The sequence below is a fragment of the Pleurodeles waltl genome, chromosome 5, assembly GCF_031143425.1.
Source record: "Pleurodeles waltl isolate 20211129_DDA chromosome 5, aPleWal1.hap1.20221129, whole genome shotgun sequence".
NCBI lineage: Eukaryota > Metazoa > Chordata > Amphibia > Caudata > Salamandridae > Pleurodeles > Pleurodeles waltl.
The window spans coordinates 1,819,251,377-1,819,271,298 of record NC_090444.1 but is presented as its reverse complement, the minus strand read 5'-3'; the positions used below and the strand labels follow the sequence as shown (position 1 = coordinate 1,819,271,298).

The 19,922-nt window shown below is 44.6% G+C and overlaps 1 protein-coding gene across 7 annotated transcripts in view; it reads right to left on the bottom strand.

The window, feature by feature from the left end:
* Nucleotides 1–19,922, bottom strand: part of RNF8 (ring finger protein 8) — a 292,936-nt gene that overhangs the window by 124,095 nt on the left and 148,919 nt on the right. The window lies entirely within an intron of this gene.

The following is a 19,922-nucleotide window of genomic DNA, read 5'->3' as shown; positions in this document are numbered from 1 at the left end:
GAGTGAGTTGGGTCAGGGGAAGGTTATCGAAGAAACCAACCAGTTGAGCAGGAGAGGGCTTGGGCTCCACCGCATAATGGATCAATGGCTTTCGTGCATTTGTGGAATAACTGCTGGGACCCCAGGGAGCAGATGTGCCAGTTATTGGCAATAAGTTTGTCAAGTCTCGATTTGAGTCTTGGTCCTGCGAGGAGGACCACTCAGATTGTTAGTCTTGCAAGTGCTTCTACATGTCAAATCATAACTATGCACTGGCTCCTGTGCCAAGCGCGGGTCCTCGCCTCCTCGGCAGTACCCTCTGATAAACTTAACTGCTCGATCACACTACCACAAAATAGAGCATTAGTATTATCTACTTTAGCCTCAGTTAAGCCTCTGGGGAACCCCTGGCCTCTGTGCAAACTATACCTCATTTTGGTATAGTATATACAGAGCCAGCTTCCTACAACCCGCACCTGTACCTCATGGAGGCAACCGGTGTCTAATAACCAGGATCTTCAAGGGGTGCTCCGTTAAAGCCTTTGGGTTCATGGTGCGGTAGTCCTCACAAGTTTTGGAGTCCAAAGAGGTGCTCCTTATCAAATGGGAGGTTGAGAAGATGCTGCTGGAGCTCCGGTTTAAACCAGATATGCAGAATAGAATGGTGTCTGAGGACGACACTGGTAATAATGCATTGAGAGGCTGTGTCCGTGGCATCGAGGACACAACAGAAGCTGGCATTAGAGATGGTTTTGCCCTTGGACACTATCTACTCCTCTTCGTGAACTAATCAGGGAGATGTTTACGAAACTCCTGCATCTCTTCCCACTGGGACATATTACAGCGGGAAAGCAGCCCAACAGAGTTAGTTATAACGCCAATGCCTAAGCATCACACTGCCACCCTCTCGCCCTTTGCATACAATTTTTTGGACTCTCTATCTGGCGGAGGGACATTGACTGAGACGAGGCTGTTTTTCCAGATGGTATGGACCACCAGAGAGTGGAATGTAACATGGGCCACAAGGTAGACGGTTTGAGCGGGCCACCCTGGGTGTTACTACCATTAACTTTATGGGTTCTTTAAGTGTCTCAGGGACATGTGATGAAGTTTGTACTATCACATCCAATGATATTAGGTCAATTGAGAACTTATTAATATTCAATAGGGAATTGTGTTTGGTAATGATGTGTTACATTCTCTACTGTGATTAGTTGAGCCTGTAACATTCTGATCACCTTATGCTGTGTACTTTTGTATCAAAAGGGCTCAATTTGGAGATGAGCCATGAGCTGCTTTCAGACTCTTAGATAGCAGACCCTGTCGCGTAGGCCCTCATTATCCTAATGAGACTACTGGATTTTGAGCGGCAAGATCTTTCGCGGTGAGGGGGACTAAGTCTGACCCACGGTGGAGGACCCTTGTCACTCTAAATCCGGGTTTTTCTCCGGCTAACTAGCAGTGCCTCATCTCTCCCAAATGGAAGAGACAATTGGGCAGCCGAGCGTATGACATCTTAGCACTTCCCAGGGAAGTCGTGGTCACTCAGGTCACAACCGGTTCTCTCATACACATTACGGTCTCATCTATAAATGACAAAGCCAGTTTAAGTTTTAAAGACTGGTTTAATAAAACGACTGCATTTTAGATAGCAAAGCGTGAGCTGCAATAACCAGAACTACACAACACAGTAGGATTAAAATAGTAACGATGAGAGTGAAACACAAGAATAAGGCTATCATAGTGCCGCTAGATTATTTTCTCTCTAAGTTATATTTCGAGCACAGCATGTGAAGCTCTAAGCATGCCTTTCAGGTTCCCCCAGGAGGACATCAACCCTCATACCTGAGCAAAGGCCTGTAATCTGCATCAGCATCTGCAATGGGGCATTCAGCATCTAGTTGTAGGTTCCTGGCCGGAATCTCCCTCTTGACGTGTACTAGGAAGTGTTTTTATAACTAACATGCAGATGTTCTAAGAAAATGTCCCTACGTAAGGATGTGTTTTTTCTACGAATACTAGAGACTAAACTTCTACCACGTTTACCAGCAATGTACCAGACTGTAGCCTTGACTGAAGCACAGGGCAATCAAGAATGCATTATTTGAGAACACAGTGCTGAACTAAGCTAAACAGTGCGATAGAAGAAATTAAAACAAGACCATAAAACTGGGTATTGTAAAATAACAGTGCGAAGTTGAATAAAATATATCTAGGGCAAAGTGCACAGCGGCCTAATACGAGAAACTAACGTGCATGAAGCTATATTAAAAATGGCTACACTACAACCCCTGTCAGTCTGTTTCACGCTTATAACTTAGATTTTTTTTTTTCAATTTCTTTTTATTAAACATTTTCGGTAGAGATCATACAAAAAACAGCAAGACATAATTGCCTATCCTTGGAGCAGCCCTTTGAACGACACAGTTACATATTTATTCAGTGTCGCAGGATATGAGAAAGACAAAGAAAAAAACAGCAGATACAATTTTGACATGAGGAAAATTCTCATCATATCTTGAGATATCCCCTATCTATGACTCCTTAGTGCCAAAAGAAACGCAATCAATGGTGCCCAAAAGTCCTTAGAATGCGAGGCCCTTGGCAGTTCTTCCGCATAGGTCTGCTGTAGGCGACATCTCCAATGTGTCAATGTTGGGTAGGTTTTTATTCCCCAGTTAATAGCCACCGTCTCTTAGGTAGCAAAAGTGTAACAGCAACCAGCCGACGACTGATGGGCTGTAGAGGCTTAACATATCCCAACAGACATATGCGGAGGTGGCAGGGTACAAGCTCCAGCGTCACAGCTGTCAAGATAGACCTTGGGGCACCCCCTGGATAGATGTAGGAAGTCTGCACCACAGCACTCACAGTTGTCCTCAACTCCTAAATCCAAATATGACGCGCTGTGCAGGTGTATATAGTGCATGTGCTGCAAAAAATTTAAATGGATAATGCGCAAATTTCCATTGGCAGTGAGCTGCCCAATCAGCGCACTGCAAAAGGTCCATTCTGACTCGGTGAGTGGTGTATCTAGCATAGCATTCCACTCGTCTAGTAGTGCGCCATTGGTTCGTGCCTCATCAACCTGTGCCGCCTCGTATAGGACAGTGATAAAACCCATACGGGTGGGTCTGGTCAACAAAGTCAGAAGCGACCGCAACCCGGGGGGAGCCTGTGGAAAGGTTGGGTAATGTTTGCGCAGGGCGGCCCGTAATCTCATACAAGTAAAGCTCAAGACGGGGGAGAGGCGACTCCTCTGCGGCTGTTCTGAGAGGTCAACAAAGCGATCGTCCAGATATACGTCCTCCATTACTTTGAGGCCTGCCGCGGATAAAACGGACAAGGATGCTTAGGACTCAGAATTATTTAGAATTCCTCCTAAACTTGATTTTAGGTTAGACCTTCTGCTGCACTTGACTGAGCCTTATGCTTCCTATATTTGATTATTTGTGTATTTTGACTGATTCTGAGATCATTAACTATATTTTGACTTTTGTAATGCACTTTATTTTTCTTAATAAACCTTCAAGGTTTCTAACTTTAATCCTGTCTCAAGGACGGCTTAATTAAATTATAACGCTATCTTTTTAATTGACAATTTTGACTACGTTAGGGACATATCACCTCATCCATTTGAGGCTAATACCATCCCCAATCCTGCAAAGGTGCTTAATCTCTTATCCTATCAGATAATCAAAGAGCGAGTCAGCAGCCTGGCCTCAGCAAATATAGTCTGCTGTGATCCGACAGCCTGATAAAAAAAGGTGGAGCAATGTATCTTTGAGGTTCCTGAAGAAATTATTGATGTAAAAAAGAGGGGCTTGCCCATCACCATAAAATTTCATAGTGGGTGATACCTTTATAAACGTAGATAAGAGGATGGTCCCATCAAAAGGAGGAGTACTTTAGAGCTACACAAAGGTAGACAAAACACTACACCAATTGCCGAAATACTATAGACAGCATTTAACAGATCACATCATATTCAAAGGATTATGTGCAAGACCATTCACCACTTCTTGCTAGCAGCACAGAAGTGTCCATTCAATCATATCTGTAAGCTGCAGCAGACAGAACACCTTGGATATTGCATAGCTATAGATCAGGTGTCTCCAATCAGTCGAAAGTCAGCTACCAATAGCTCCCAACCCCTTCAGAGTAGCTCACAGCCCGGAGTTCATTTTTAAATAAGCACAGGGTCTCATTTGTCTTTTAAAGTTAAGGGAAGGCTGAGCTTATTTCACATGATCACCAGGCTGCAGACAGCAGGGCCTGGCAAGGAGCAGTGCTGGAGCCAGATTTATGACCCAAGGCACAGAGATAAAGCACTGAAGTATTTAACTCTTACCTAAAAGTCCTTGTCAACTCAATTGTGGAGCATGAGAAGAAAATGATGTTTCTCAATGCTTTTGAATCAGAGAAAATGAACGTGGAAAGTTACCTTAATGATTAAGTTAACTTTTAATTTTTTCACTTTTTGTTTTTCAAAGTGTTGCATTTACAAACAGCAAGCCTCTTGCTCCCAGTAGAACACTGTGCCACATTTATAATTGAAAAATAGTCATTTTTTAAATGGGAGAAATTTAAAGAGCAGAAAAATGTTCCACATTGAGAACATTTTTGCACTTTAAATTTCTCCCATTTAAAAAAATGGCTGTATGTTTGTGTTATACATTTAACAGTGCCACATATGGTGGAAGGTATGTCCGATGCCACAAGTACATACAACACAAGTTCTCAGTTATCTATACACATATAGCCCATTCATATGCACACATGTTCGTACATCCCCAAAGAGTACGTTGTCATTGACACACATGGCAGCCCTGCTGGTAAGACTGGTAGCACACGAGATGGAGGGGCTCACAGGGCCACTCCACCCTTTTATGAGGAAGGACCAGATGCACCAGACAGAGAGCTGTGTGAATTAGGGGTTTTAGTGGTCTCTGTCAGAAGAGACTAGGATGTCAGATTGAATGGAGAAACGACAACAGCGGGTTAGGAATATCCCCATTCACAGTCCCACACTGCACCTCACACTATAAGCACAGCACCAAAACATAGATGGATGGATATTTGTGACCTTGTTTAAGGATGGCCCTTCAAGGAGACATAGAGGGCAGTTCTTCCAGCAATCACACTTCTGCCTGTGTCAGTGGTGGAGAGGATGGAATATTGTCCCAATCTATATTCTACCTGGAATCAATCACTGTCATCAGGAGAGTTCGTCAGCAAACTAAAAACGGTCTTTATCAAACCAATCCAGAGGAAATAAGGACTAGCCCGTAAGTACCCAGTACTACAGAATGGGTCATTCATGGGCAAACTATCTGAAAAAGCAGGATTTAGATATCAGACTTTCTTGAACAACCTATGCTCCTTTTCTGACTAACAGATAGGCCTCCGTCCTGGCAAAGGTACTGAATCAGCATTAATTGTATTCTGGGATGACCACAAGAATGCAGTAGAATGTAACAGAGTGGCTGCCCTCTTCCTACTGAGCCTCTCAGCTGTCTTTGGTACCATGAACCATGGCCTCCTGCTCAAAAAACTAAGTGAAACAGGAATACAAAGCTCCCCTTAATACAGATGCAGTCTTACCTCACACTCAGGACACAAATTGTCTCTCCATCTTCCTTACAAAAAAGTGGGCATTTCTCAAGGTTTAACAACTGCACTGGTCCTTTTCAACCTATACCTTGCCCTACTTCCACAGCATTGAGAACTCAATCATGCTAACTAGCCATACTAGACCATCTCTAAAATGGAAAGCCCAACATACCTCCAGGAAAAATGCCTAGAAGTGGTTGACAACCTGTCGCTATGAAATCACCGAAAGCCCAGATTCTCACCTGGAGAACACAGAAAGACTCTGACCCAAACACAGCATTCCAGAGAGATATTGGATAGCCATCAACACTGACTTAAATAAAGAACTTAGGAGTGATCGTGAACTCCAAATTCTCACTAGAAAAACAGGTCAATATGGCAATAACAAATGCCTTCAAGGCAAGGTTTTGAAGGTTCTTACCCAGGGCACTTCACTGCACTGGACCAATATTTCACCAATCTAAATTCAAACTTTACACCCAAAAGAGGTGGAACCATAGATTGAGAAACACACTACTGCAATTCACTACTCTGTAGAGAAAAAAAAGTGTTGTTAGAATATCCTTCTCTTATTGGTGCTGCTCTCTGAAGGGCCTAGGAATCCTGAGATTTAGGAAGAAAAGATATCTCTGGTACTGGAAGGAGTGCAGACGTACAAAACTTTAATGAAAGCCCTTGTAATGTACAAGTTACTTACCTTCGGTAACGATATATCTGGTAGAGACATATTCTAGTTGCAGACTCCTTACCTTTGAATTTCCCCAGGCGTCAGACTGGATCCGGAGATTTTTCTTCGAGCAGTACCTCTGCGCGCCGCCAGGTGGTGTTGGTTGACTCCGCGGGCGTCGTATTCGCCATGATTACGTCGCAGTCGTATATAGGCACCACCCCAGTGCACTGACGTCAGTTTCTTTTCACAACTTTCCACGCCACGCGCAGAGCCATGAAGAACACAGACTGGTGCGCCAAAACTAGGGCCCTTAAGGGGAAGTTCCTGTCCCTAGGAATCAGTTTGCAGTGCGGGGAGGATGGGCGGGTCGGTAAGGAATCTGCAACTAGAATATGTCTCTACCAGATATATCGTTACCGAAGGTAAGTAACTTGTACATCTGATAGAGACTTCTAGTTGCAGATTCCTTACCTTTAAATAGACACCCAAGCAATACCATCCCCGGTGGTGGGCTGCGAACTAAGATAACACCAAGAAGTCCTGCAGGACCGAACGGCCAAAGTAGCCGTCCCTTCGGACCTAACTGTCCAGGCAGAAGTGTTTGGTAAAAGTGTGCAGAGATGCCCATGTCACTGCCTGACATATGTCCAGGACTGGAACGCCCCGTGCTAGCGCTGTGGTAGCAGCAGTAGCTCTGGTGGAGTAAGCACGCAAACCTTCAGGAGGTTGCTTCTTAGCCAGAGCGTGGGACATTTTGATGCATAAGAGCACCCATCGTGAAATGGTCCTCTTCTGCAACGCCTTCCCCTTCTTTGCACCCACATATCTCACTAAGAGTTGATGGTCCACCAGGAAGTCTTTGGTACGATCAAGGTAGAACACCAATGCTCTTTTTGGGTCCAGACGGTGGAATCTCTCCTCTTTATGAGAGGGATGTGGGGGTGCATAAAAGGTAGGCAAGTTGATGGACTGTCCGGCATGGAAGGGTGTCACTACTTTAGGTAGGAAAGAAGCCCTGTGTGAAGTACCTCTTAGTCAGGATGTATGGCCAGGAAAGGTGACTTAGATGACAGAGCCTGGAGCTCACTTACTCTGCGGGCAGAGGTAATGGCAACTAAAAAGACAGTCTTGATGGTTAAGAGCCGTAAAGGGCAGTTGTGAAGTGGCTCGAACGGGGCACACATAAGGTATGTTAATACCAGGTTTAGATCCCATTGGGGCTTGATGAATGGGATAGGAGGAAAAAGATGTGTAAGGCCTTTAAGAAACCTCCCAACTATAGGAGAATTAAATATGGAAGGCTGATCTGGTAACCACCTCAAGAAAGCAGAAATAGCAGAAAGATATCCCTTAAGAGTGCCCTGGGTAGAAACCTGCTGGGCAAGGGAAATAATAAAGAGGAGGACTTGAGAAAGAGGAGCAGATAGAGGATTGACACATTCGTCGATGCACCATGCCACAAATTTCTTCCAACAACAGGCGTATAAGGTTTTGATTGAGGGACGATTACAGACTTCAGGTGTCAGGTCAAAAGACTGGCAAGGAGGCGGAGGATGGACAGGTTCGGATGGAGGACCCTCCCCTGCTGCTGCAACAGAAGATCCTCCCGAAGAGGCAGTCCGGAGCCACCAGTATAACTTGGGCCCGGTCTTGCCTGATCTTCTTCAGAACTCTGGGCAGAAGTGGGATGGGTGGAATTCCACTCACAACGAAAGGCATCACCAAGTGAGTGCCGCCTTGGAAACTCCAACGTGCAAAACAGCTGACATTGCGCGTTCCCTACGTAGGCGAACAAGTCTAACCAAGGTTCTCCCCACTGAAAGAAAAGACCTTGTGCCACCTCCGGATGGAGACGCCATTCATGATCGACCACGCTTCGTCGGCTGAGTTTGTCTGCTCTGGCATTCAGGGAGCCTGCCAGGTGTTGAACCACCAGGAAAATGCCCTGATATTCCAGCCAAGTCCAGAGGTGAAGAGCCTCTTGACAAAGAGTTCACGACCCCACTCCACCTTGTTTGTTGCAGTACCACAAGGCAGTGGTGTTGTCTGTGAACACTTGCACTGCTTTCCCCTTGAGAGAGGGAAGGAATGCTTTCAATGCTAGTCGAATCGTTCAGAGCTCCAGATGGTTGATATGGAGCTCGGTTTCCACCAGAGGCTGCTGATCTTTGCCTCTCCCATGTAGCCGCCCCATCCCAGGAGTGACGCATCTGTCACAACTGTAAAATTTGGTTGGGGAAAGGAGAGGGATCTTCCCTTGACCCAATGCTGATTCGTTAGCCACCACTGCAGGTCTCTCGCAGTTCCTTCCGAGATCTGGATCTTGTCGGAGAGACTCCCCTAATGCTGTGCCCACTGGAACTTCAGGTCTCACTGCAGAGCCTGCATATGCCATCTGGTGTTTTGAACTAGCAGGATGCAGGAGGCCATGAGGCCCAGCAGCCTCAGAGTCATTTTCACCGAAATCCAGGACAGAGGCTGAAACATCGGTATCACAGCCCGAATATCCTGGACTCGCTTTTCGGGAGGATATGCCCAAAACTGCACTGTATCCAGAATAGCTTCGATGAAAGGGAGCGTCTGAGAAGGAGTCAGGTGTGACTTCGGCACGTTGATAGTGAACCCCAGCGAATGCAAAAGGTTCGCCATAGTCTGGAGGAGGGAGATGACTGTCTAAGGCGAGTTCGCCTTCAACAGCCAATCGTCGAGGTAGGGGAAGACTGTGACCCCTAACCTGCGCAGATGAGCTGCCACCACTACCATCCCTTTCGTGAACACCCAAGGGGCACTGGTAAGGCCAAAGGGGAGTGCAGTAAACAAAGTGCTCGTGACCTATCACGAATCGTAGGTAACGTCTGTGGCCCGGCAAGACGGAAATGTGGAAGTATGCGTCTTGCGAGTCCAACGCTGCCATCCAGTCTCCGGGATCCAGGGCAGACAGGACCTGAGCCAATGTCAACATTTTGAACTTCTCCTTTTTGAGGAAGAGGTTGAGGGACCAGAGATCTAATATAGGGCGAAGACCCTTGTCCTTCTTGGGCACCAGAAAGTCATGGGAATAGCAACCCCGACCTACTTCTGGCAACGGAACCCTCTCTTTAGCTCCTTTGGCCAAAAGGGCTTGGACTTCCTCATGGAGAAGCGCCATATGATCCTCTGATATTCAATTGTATGAAGGTGGCATGGCTGGAGGAAGTGTCTTGAAGGGGAGGGAGTAGCCCCTTCGAACAATCTGGAGGACCCACCTGTCCGAGGTAATGGATTGCCATTGGGGCAGGTGATGGCGAATACTGCCGCCAGCTGGTTCCTGGTGTACCTGCGGACTAGGAAGTTTTGGAGGCTGAGGTGGGGGCTGGGGTGGACTGGGCGACCCACTGGCTCCCTGATCCCCGGGGGCGTGTGATCCTTCTTCTGCGGCCGCGCAGGGGCTGTACAGCATGCACGGGTCGATGACCAAGGGGGAAAGGACACGGTTGGGTGCCCCTTCCGTAGCCACGAAAGGGGCAAAAGGCGGACTGCTGGGGTCTAGAAGCAGGCACGAGGCCAAGGGACCGGGCCATGGCTCGGGAATTCTTAAAGCGCTCAAGCGCCGAGTCCACCTTGTCTCCGAAGAGACGTGTGCCATCCAAGGGCATGTCCATCAAGATTGCTGGACATCCCCTGAAAAGCCAGATGTTCTCAGCCAGGCGTTGAGTCTCAATGCCACCGTCGATGCAACCGATCTGCCCAAAGATTTGGTCGTATTGAGTGCACAACAAATCATGAACTTCTCTGCATCCCTCCCATCTGTTACGGCTTGGGAAAGGATAGTCCGGGCCTCCTCTGGAACTCTAGGCAGCACTTGCGTGACCGTATCCCAGAGAGTATGGTAAAAAAACGGCTCAAAAGGCATGCAATGTTCACGGACCGCAGCGCTAGACTGTTAGAAGAAAACAACTTCTTCCCCAAATTGTCCAGTCTTTTTGATTCCCTATCCGGGGGTGCAGCAGGGAATGAGCCAGATGAAGAAGAAGCCTGGATGACAAGGCTCTCAGGCGTGGGGTGTTGGGTGAGGAATTTCAGGTCTGTTGGCGCAGGCCGATGACAGCGGGCAATTGTGCTATTCACAGGAGCCCCTGTGCTGGGTCTGGACCAAGTACCCAAAAGGACGTCTGTCATTACCTCATTAATGGGAAGAAGGGGTTCGGAAGAGGAAGACCCCGGCTGAAGCACGTCGGTGAGGATATTATGCCTAACCTCCACAGAATGGAGCTCCAGGTCCAAGACCTCAGCCGCCCTTCTCACCACATGGAATATGAGGCACCCTCCTCCGTAGCCACGGTAGGAGGAGAGAGCATACCAGTGTCAGGGGAGGTGTCTAGACCACTGGCATCACCCAAATCCTGCACCCAGCCATTTGGGGGTCAAGCTGGTATTCTATTGGGTCCAGCATCCCCTCCAAACTCTCCCAGCAGCCATACCCATAAGCATATGGGTCTGGATCAACCCTGGGCCCTGGAGAGCCCATAGAGAATGGAATCGGCGTCGAGCGATGTCGTTCCAGCTCCAGGTCGTCGGGTATGAGGATGGGATCGATGTCGATTGTGGGCCCAACCGACATTGGGAGTGATTGGATCCGGAGGAGCCTGCCGTGGCCGAGCCGACGACTTCGAACCAGAGGGGTCCCCCACCAACTCACTTGTGCCCAAAGGCGCCGAAGGTGGGTCGGTCTGCCCAGAAATGAGGCGCATTGACTCATAAAATTCTTTGAGCTGGGCAGGGGTGGCTCCGGCTCCCGGGAAGTCGGGGAAGTGCGGAGCCGACCCAGATGAAGGCTCCGAGGACAGAGGCCTAGAGCATCAACGCTCTTCCAGCGCCGCATCATCCGAGCGATGGGGTGAAGTCGAAGAACGCTTGTCCTTCTTCAACTTCTTCTTTTTGTGACCTGAATGTCCCAATGATGAAGAGTGGTGGTGACTCTGCAGCCGGTCTCAAGGCCTTCCTCTTGAACGAGACCTTGAGCGCATCGGAGTAGAGTGTCAGGCTGCCATGAGCTTTAGGGACCGCTCCCTCAAAGCTTTCGGGTTCAAGGCCCTACACTAGGAGCACGACTTCGGGTCGTGATCCCGCTCCAGGCACCAAAGACACATGAGGTGTGGATCCATCACCGACATCGTTTGGTGACAGTAGCCACAGGGCTTGAATCCGATCTTGCGGGACATCCCTTGCGCATCCATGAACTCGTCAAAAGAATTCGACAAAAGATTCGACGTAGTCAAAAAATTACTGAGCTAGCTCTCTCCGGAACTGCGCGCAGGCTGGTGCGGAAAGAAAAGAACTGACGTCAGCACGCCAGGGTGGCGCCTATATACGACCGCAACATCATCACTGTGAACACAATGCCAACGACGCCCGCAGAGTCGACCGACGCCACCTGACGGCGCGCAGAGGTACTGCTCGAAGAAAAATCTTCGGATCCAGTCTGACGTCTGAGGAAATTCAAAGGTAAGGAATCTGCAACTAGACATCTCAGAGTGATGTATGTGAGTTAATGGAAAAACACATACTGAGAAACCATATTGGAAGAAACAAAATCATACAAAAATTATTTTAAGGAGAGGCAATTTTAAGAAAATACAAATAAATCAAAAATGAAAGGAAACATTTTAAAGAAAAGATAATTTTAAGGGAAAATACAAAATTACATTATACTTCGATTGGATTTAGGACTAGTGAGGGTTTTTTAGGTTCAGGGATGGTTACATGTTTAGGGTGGGTAAGGGTTTTTAGGGTTCAAGAATAGGTGGCGGTCAGGCACAGAACAGGGTATTTAGGGTTCAGTGACAGGTAGAATTTAGAGATGGTGAGTTTTTTTTAGGTATAAGCAATAGGTGGAGTTTAGGGGTGGTGAGGGTTTTTTAGAGTTCACAGATTAATGGACCTTTGGAGTGTGAAGTGTCTTTAGGGGTCAAGTATGGGTCGAGTGTAGGGGTGATGAGAGGTTTTAGGGTTCATGGCTGGATGGAGTTCAGGGAGACTGAGGGTTTTTAAGGTTAAATAATGGGTAAAGGTTAGGGGAAGTGAAGAGTTTTTAGGGTAGGGATGGGGGAGTTTATGATGGTGAAGAGTTTGAGGGTTCAGGGATGGGTGATGTTTCGATGTAGAAATAGGTTTTTAGGGTTCAGGGATGGGTAAAGATTAGGGGTGGTGAGGGATTTTAGGTATCATGGTGTTTATGGGTGATGAGGGTTTTTTTAGGGTTTAGGGATGGGTTGAGCTTGGGTGCGGTAAGGAGTTTTAAGCGGCTTAGGCATAAAAGGGGGTTTTAGGGTTCAGGAATGGGTGTAATTTAGAGGTTGTGAGTGGTTTTACAGTTCAGAAATGAGTGTAGGGGTAGTGGAACAGCACAGATTTGCTCACACCATGGATCTATTTGTGGCCATATTACAGAGTAAATTGTGTAAACTAATACTGAAGAATTGTGAAGTGGTGCATTCACATCTCATAAGAGTGCACTTGCTGCAGTGTTAGGAAACCACATATTGAGTGTTTTAACTTCATTAAAATTAAATGTAATCATTGAGTATATCACTTTAACATCCTCACTTTATTTGAATGTAATTGCATCTAAAACGGTATCAGTTCAAGTAACGTGCACTAAAGTTGTTGATTAACGTTGAGATTGTGATCAATTACATGTGTTAACTCTATTTTGTTTTATATCTGTAATATGAAGTTTGAACTGAGAAAGCATAACCAACATTATGTGATGTAGAAGTAAATTGTGCACAGTACAATGACGAAATTAAATGTGCATTAGGTTAACGTTAGCTCGAGTAGGCACGAATCTTCTTTAACATGATAAACTGTTTTTTATTTTCTGCTAACGTGTGATTTCATTGCAGATATTTTCACACAGAATGTTAGCTTGGAAATAGATGTGCTATTGTTTTATTCATCAAGAGTCTCAGAAAGCAACCTTGAAGGGTACACAGAGACACCAGAGAGAAGCCTTATTCATGCAAGCAAATGTTGTACGGGAGACCAAGGACAGCAGCGTTCCCAGAACTACTATGCGACCTAATGTTGAAGTTGCAAATTTCATTGTGAGAGGGGAGAAGAACAAGCCATATGATGGGCTGATTGATGGGTGTACCTGATGGATCTTTTTGCAGAATTAACTAAGGCTTACACCGATGGTTAGAAGGACAGATTTCTTTGGACTTTAAGAGGTACAGACCTCTGACTTCACCCTTATTCCCCAGGCTTTGCTGAGTGTGGCTTAGGCTTACACTTAACTCTCTGAAGAAGACTCTTGACTGAACTTCTGAAATGCTGACACCTTCCCCTTCTTTTTCAATTTCCCGTCCTATTTTTGAAATAATTTCTGTCCTATTTTTGCTTCTTACCTTTTGGTCTTGTGTCTTTCAGTTAGATTACCAATTTTTGTAGATTCAGACTTTAAAAAGATTTGCAAATTGTTATGGCTTAGTTTGCATAATGTGTAAAAGATTTGACGAGCATTTGTTTTCTGATCATCTAATTATCTTTTTGATGTTTTGCAATGCAGTGTCTGAATTCCCTGTTTGCCTTGTGCCTATTGATTTACATTTCTACAGAAAATGTTGATCCTCTCTCATTCTGTATCTTTAGAGTATGTTTTTGAGATTTGTTTACGGTACCTCAAGTGTTAATTTGTAATAAAACCCTTTAACTTTCAGATTTGGGTGTTCATTGTGTAGTGAAATTGGTTGCACTGTTAAGTTAATGTTTATTGATTGTTATCCGATTCCCTGGTACTTCCCTTTGCACAGATCCAGAGGTTCATTGGCTTTGAATTAAAGTATATAAAATGCTCCATCAAAGCTGGTTAACAGAGGATGGTTTGGTCCTCAGGGAAAGCGGGAGCTACGATTAGGTCCTCAGAGCGAGAGACGGGGAGATAGAGAATTAGGGTGTCCCATTATGAAATTTCTCCATATCCAGCCCTAACATTCTGAGCCCATGGTTCGTTTGGAGGATTAATGGAGTTCCAGCGTCATTCCAATGCAGCAGGTGTGTTGAGTATTAAAAGGGTTGCATTTGCATTGCTTATGCTTAGATTGCGGTGCTTTGAGGTTAGTGTGAAATTGTTCACAGGGATTCTGAAGTTGTGTGAATGTGGCCCTTATTACAAAGAAGATGAGTTGGTCATCGGGTCTGTTGTGGCCTAAGATTCTGGGATTTTGAGAAAAGTATAGACTACTCTGTTGCTGTTCTCATCTGCTGTGTAAGCTGTGCTAATCGTCAGACTGTTTTTGAAGTGACTGATTAACCAAACCTTTAAGTGAGCAGACACAGTTATTGAAAATCGCTTTCATTCATTTTGCATTAAGGTTTAAGTGCGAGAGTGACTGTGAGCGAAATTGTAGAAGAGGGTGATTTGCAGTAAGGAGTAAGATTGATGTCACATTGTGTCACGCTAGTATAGGTCAGTAGGTGTGAAGCTGCGCTGATATTGTTGGAATACATCACAGAGAGTTGAGTTGATATTGGTTGTGAACACCGATCAAAGAATTGTGGGTGAATTATTTCTTCATGCTTGTAAACAAAAAGTTATATTGAAAATGTAATTGAAAAATGAAGTTTTTTAGACAATTGAAAAGTCTAATGAAGGGAGATGCATTTATATCGGTTAGAGAGGGAGTGGAGACTCCACCCGAAAGTACACCAGGTCATTATGTAATGTCGAATGTGGGTCTTCACACTTATCTTTGGCTTAAAAAATGGGAAATTAGACTTTTGATATACCTACGCATCAGTAGAACAAAATACAAATCAGACTGGGCAGAGCTTAAAGATGACAATTCCTCAGAATTCCAGATGCACTGATTGGTCCTGAGATATTAGGTCCTGTGGTCCATTATAGGGTCCTGGAATGACAGTGAATAAAACACATACACTGGCTGTTCCTACTGTTGGTATGGACAGAAGTGCCCCAAATAATAGCAATAATTCTAGTGACTCAACAATCAGAAGACTTCCTTCAGTTTCAAAACAGATAACCCCTAAGTGCACTTCCAACACAAACCGACTACACATCAAACAGGGTTTTTGCCCAATGGTAGGATGCCTGAGGGATCATCAAAAATTTTCGTACCCTGAAATAACAATACTTTGAATGCTGATTGTAGCACCCATAACCGGACATTACCCTTGAACTTTTCAGACTCAGAAATGTATGTTGCCAATACTCCAGATCATGTAAATTCAAACTCTTCTTTGAGGTGAGATAGTACTTAACACTACAGTAGAAATACAAGGCCCTAGTGTTCAAGAATTAGATGATTGGCTTAAGAGCTTAGATGCCCCATATGAAGCAGGAAGCTCAGGACACAATGGAAGTACATTTCAAACACCAGAGAGAGAAAGACGCTAGATGTGTCCAAAATGAAATTGGAATTAAATTAGACAATACTAGGAACACTTTACTTAGCCCAATTAGACACCTATAGAGATGACAAACTACTGTTTGTGTCCAAAGACTTTATCAGATGGCAGGACAAGCTTATGAGAGACTAGCTGACTTGGCCCAGAAATATGAAGTCAATTCGGATAAGTCTAAAGCATTGCAGAAAAGTTATCGCTTGAGTTTTACAGATCAAGATCTAGCTAAGATGAGACCTCCAGGAATAAAATCACAGGTCAGGGAATTCATTGGATACATTTGAAAATGAAATTAATTAGACAGATGGGAAAGGCGATGTGTAAAGAAGGAGTGAACAAGGAAAGTGAAGCTAGATCTGCCTCTGGCTGGAGCAGACGAGAGTGAGGAAGATGTACAAATACTTCCTATGAGACAAGTTCTAGGTGGAGATTATGTTCATGTACTCTGGATTAGAGGTGACATTGCATCATTCACAAATGATTTCCCAAAATTTCAAGACAAGCCTTTGGAATGGTACAAGAAAGTTGAACGAATTGTGAAGCTTTCCAAAGTCTTCAGGGAAGGTTTAAATACATTGTTTGACATTGTTGTACTGATTGATTTGTGGGCTGAATGTAAGTTGTCTGTTGACTGGCCGGAGAAAGAACCTATGAGACGCCCGCGGAGTCAACCAACACCACCTGGCGGCGCGCAGAGGTACTGCTCGAAGAAAAATCTCCGGACATCCAGTGACTAAAGCTCCATCTCCAACTGTGATAAAAAAAATGTCATCAGGTGATTTTGTTTTTTGAAAACAAAAGTGTCCCTTAAAGATATTTATTGGCATAGAATAGACAGAAGGATTTAGGAGTCTAAGGAGCACATACAATCCTATTATGAGAGACTGTTGCAGGCTTTTAAACATTTTATTGGATAAGAGACCATTGAGGCGAAGGACATGGAACATTGTATGTTCAGATTTGTGCAAGGATGGAAGCCAGAAGTAAATATAATTATTCAGCAGCATTTGATTTGTTAGCAAAATAAGCCAACTGACGAAATTCTGGGATATACCAAGTATTGCACAGATTAATTGGAATTGTAAGGTTTCAGTACTTACCTCTGGTACTTTCTATCTCCCCCAGCCTCTGGGATTCTAACACACTTACCTTGGTTAACACCTTCATTCTTATACCACTTTCTTAGAATATGGTTTAGTCCCCCCATAGGGCCCCATGTATTTCTATGATATTCCTGTTTGTTTCAGAGTACATATTTTGTGTGCAGACATCTCTAAGTGGAGATATACCAATGTTAGTATAGTCTTTAGTGTACTTTATTTTTGTAACACTTGGTGTGGTTATTTCTTGTGTAACAGTTACTGACTTATTACTGTGATATTGTAAGTGTTTTACCCTCCTCCTTGATAAGCCTGAGCTGCTCTCCACAGCTACCCCTAGAGAGCTTTGGTTATCTGGGCACCAAACCACTATCTATAAGGGTTAACTGGACTCAGTATAGAGTGCCAGACCATAGGTGTACAGCATAAACTGAGCCAGCCTCCTACATCAAGAATCTGAGAAAGATAAATGAAATTGTAATTCTGTGTTGTCCCGTGGTACTGTTTCAGATTTCATGTGAAGCCGAGGGAGTCACTGTGACTGACCTTTGCCAAGCATTTTTCTCCATACTGTTGCATGAAGAAAGCCAATTCCTCTTCCCTTTTCGCTTTGGCAGTCGTGTTTTGGCATGGTGCCAAGTCCCACAGGGGTATACGGAGAGTCCGTCCATTTTTAATTAGGTTCTGAAAAAGAATTTAGAGTCTCTAGAAAAGCCCTATCATTCAGTTCTGATACAATATATTGACAACCTGTTGGTACTGTCAAACACACAAGAAGCTTGCAGACAAAACACGATTGCCCGGTTGAACCACTAACTGAGAATGGACATAAAGTACCCCCAGACCAAATTGCAATACTGTAAGAAAGAATACCTCAGAAATTACATTGAGAAGGGTGCAAGTAAGTTGTCACAAGAGAGAATCTCAACAATCCTGATAATGAATCCCCCCAACAACTAAGAAAGAAGCCAGAATGTTCTTGGGAATAGTGGGCTTTCCCTTTTGGCCAAGTCTTTACAGAGGCTGGCACACAAGGAGGTGTCTGATCCGGTATCATTGGATGACAACTGCATACATGCCTTCTCAGAGCTGAGAGAAAATCTCTGTTGTGCCCCTACACTGGGAATGCCTGATTACAACAAATATTTGACTTTGTACTGCAGTGAGAGGGAGGGATGCGCTCTCTCAGAGCTCAGTTACACGGAAACACCCATTGGCCTGGTGCATACTTTGTGGCCACTCTTGACCTCATGGCTTCAGCATTGCCTGGCAGTCTTAAAGCTGCTGTCGCTGTTGATTTCAGTATCAAACAGTGCAAAAGCTTTGTTATAGGTCATCCATTAAATGCTTTTGTTCCCCACTCTATAGAGATTTTGTTAACACGCACCAAGACTCAACACCTTACGAGTAGCGGGTTAACCCGATATGAGCAGGTGAACTTGGCTGCTCCAAATGTGAATTTGAAATGCTGTACAAAATGTGAATTCTGCAAATCTACCAGTAAATGAGACAGATGTTGATGATGTTGAACATGACTTGTCTAGATGTCACTGAACTGTGCACCAAGCTGAGACCTGACTTACAAGATACGCCACTTTCTGAATCAGATCATGTAATGTTTGTTGTTATCTCCTGCTTGAGAGACCCTGATGAAAACCTGAGAGCTGCCTATGCGGTTGGTACTGTCTCATGTGCAGTTGAAGCTTCTTTATGGGGTGAGCTGTGAGATTACCAGCTGAGCCTGCAAATGCACTTTTGAACATTTCAGATGACATTGTACTTGATTACTGTAAAGGACTGGCTGATGTGTTTTTTCTCAGTTTCATCAGGTTGGAGAAGCTACAATACAGCTGCAACAGGAGCAATGCCATGACCTCAGTCCAGGTGACTGGATTATGGTGAAGGACGTTTCGGACGTCGTGCTTGGAACGTCTGTGGAAAGGTCCTTTTTCAGTTTATCTTAGTCACAACAACAGCTGTGAAATGTGGAGGTCTCCTCAATTGGATCCATGCAGCGCACACTCAGAGTTCCTTGTCCCTTTGATGATGAAACAGCAATTGTCCTTGAAGGGTTAGTCATAGTGAGACAAAGGGAGCAGGTTAGTCAAGCTGGTGGGGATAAGCAAGTGGCTGAAACAGCACATGTTCAGTCTGAGCGGAGTCTGAGTGAGTCAACAGGTGAAGCTGGTACAGAAGGGTCTAGACTATATACGCGGATTGTGCAAAACTCAGATGCTGATGAAGGACCTAGTGTTGTAGCAAAACGGATGTGTCTGGAGACTAGTGGGCAAGAGAACAGACTGTAACTTGAAGTGCAAGTTCCACAAACTTTTCCGGAAGAAACTGAAGAACCTGGTCAAACTTTGCAGGCAATAACTGGGGGGGGAGAATTTGGAATGTTTTGTCTTAACAATTCGCATCGAGCTGAACCTCCTTGAATTTATTTTTGTGGCCAAACTGAGTTTTGAAATTGCATTGCCACTTGATGGATTGAGACATTATATCCTGGATGTGATTAGTGGCTTTGTACTGAGCATTTGTTAGACACATTTGGTAGACTTTGTAGACAATAAAGAAGGGCACTCAGATAAGAGTTTGCAGAATTTGTCATACGATTGCCATTTAGAAGAACATGAAGTAGGGTTAAGGAAGACTAACGAAGATTGTACTTAACATTGAACTTTGTTGCAGAGACTATTGCTTTACTCAAATGAAAGACAGAAAGAGACTATTGCTATAGACACTGCAGCATTTTTGTTGAACGTTCTGAAATGAGAGAAGCCATGGAGTCTAGAAATAAACATGGTAGATGCAGTAACATGTGTGCAGGAGAATTAGTCATATCAATTTTAGTACTGATTGCTTTGCTCTTAGGGTTACGTTTACCTACAGCTTCTAGGGTAGATGATATGAGATCCACAAGTGCTCCTCAAACACCACCTTTTACTGTCAATAGATTATCTGACATTGATGAGAAAGACTTGCATGTCGATGGTCTAGAAGAGATTAAGAAATTAAGTAATTGAACGCACATTTGAGGCTGCTTTATGAATATGTTGAAATCATGGATGGTATGAATTGCTAAACATGTTTGCAATGGGCTGCATTGGTTGCTGAGGGAACAAACTATCACTATCTCTCATTGACATACGTAG